Below are 1,694 nucleotides of genomic sequence, written 5' to 3' on the forward strand. Positions count from 1 at the left end.
CAGATGAAAGGAGGTTTTAACAGCAATCAACTTGATGCCGAAGTTTCCGGCGATCAGTAAAAGACTATTGGCAGAAACTGCATCAGCAGGGTTAGGGAGAGGAAGAAGCAGACAAATGAATCCATTCTAAAGGTCTCTGCACTTGCCAAATGACCCCAGTAGGTGTCAATATCGTCAAGAGAACAATAAGATCAGGTCTTTCCTGACCCTTTTCCTGGGGACAGTCCCGACGAAAATGTCTGGGCTGGCAACATGAAAAGCAGTTGCTGTTGGAGCATCCCCCTCTTTGTTTTAATTGAGAGGGAACTCCTCCAGGGAAATTTCCTTGTATTGCGACTGCAATTGCCAAACCTTGAGCCATAGCTGGAGAAAAATCTGCACACAATCGAACATAATCTCCTACAGTAGCATCTCTCGTGCGGGTTTTAAGGAGAGTCTGACAGGTTTTATTAGCATTTTCATAAGCAAGTTGCCTTATCACTATATCAGCAGCTGTATTATCAGCTATAGATATAGTGACTACATCTGTAAGACAAGCAATGACATTAGCATAGGGCTCACTAGGTCCCAGTTTTACCTCAGACCAAGGAGTCAGTCGATTTTCCACGGAGGGGAGAATGCACCAGGCTCTTAAAACACAAGTAGAAATCTCTACCAAAATATTCCAGGGAATATGCAGCTATCGATCTAATGAGGCCCATCTTCCTATACCTGTATAAACAGGAAACCCCTTTATTTCATACTCATCAGTTTTGAGATTTTTTCAGAGAGCAATTTTCTGACCTCATCCTCATAATTAACTTTCCACATCAAAAACTGCCCTCCAGTCAAACAAGAACGAGCTACTGTTTGCCAATCAGAGGGAGTGAGCTGTAAACAGGACAAAGTTTCTAGAAGTGATAGGACATATGGTGCGGTAGGACCATATCTAGTGGAACCTTCTTTAAAGTCTTTTAGTGCTTTAAAAGAGACTGGTTCCCAGTCCTGTTCATCATCTTTATCGTACATGACGAGGAAAGAAAAGAAGGGGTCACCCTACCAACGGGCCTCTTTCATAGCTGCTTGGAGGCAAGAACGCCATGGAACAGACTCACTTTTTTCCCCTTTTAGCCGTGGTTGGCGGCGATTATAAAACCAATCTGGCTCATTATAACCAGCGGCTTCTTCCTTTACAGTAATCTCATCTTCGGGACTCATTTTCTCAAAGTCGGGACTAAAAGAGTCAGACTCGTCTTGCACATCAGCTAAGTCCACTATGTACTTATGGACTGGGTGTTTGCAAGTTTTTTTGGTTTCGTTTCATTTAGGAGCAATGAGACTCATCACAATCCTGAAAATCATTCTCAGACCCATCAAGCAAAACAGTTTCAGCACGAGTAAAAGCTTGTTTAACAATATACCAATAAGTGATAGCACTTTCAGGAACAGGATCATCATTGTGATCTCTATGATCTATAAGCCAAAGTTTCATATCACACCCTACTTTTTTCCAATCTGATTCATCTAATGTTCCATGCTCAGGTAACCAGGGACTAATCATCTGAATAAACTTTAAAAAATCAGACAAGTTTCCTTCATCAAAATGAATTCCCTTTTTCTGCAGAAGTTTCTTAAGAATTTTGAGATATACCGAGTGAGGACTGGATTCTATCTGACCCATCCTCTTCAATTCCTTCCTGTTCCTTCCCAGCCCT

This window comes from Chrysochloris asiatica, unplaced genomic scaffold (genome assembly GCF_000296735.1).
Source record: "Chrysochloris asiatica unplaced genomic scaffold, ChrAsi1.0 scaffold00651, whole genome shotgun sequence".
NCBI classification, from domain to species: domain Eukaryota; kingdom Metazoa; phylum Chordata; class Mammalia; order Afrosoricida; family Chrysochloridae; genus Chrysochloris; species Chrysochloris asiatica.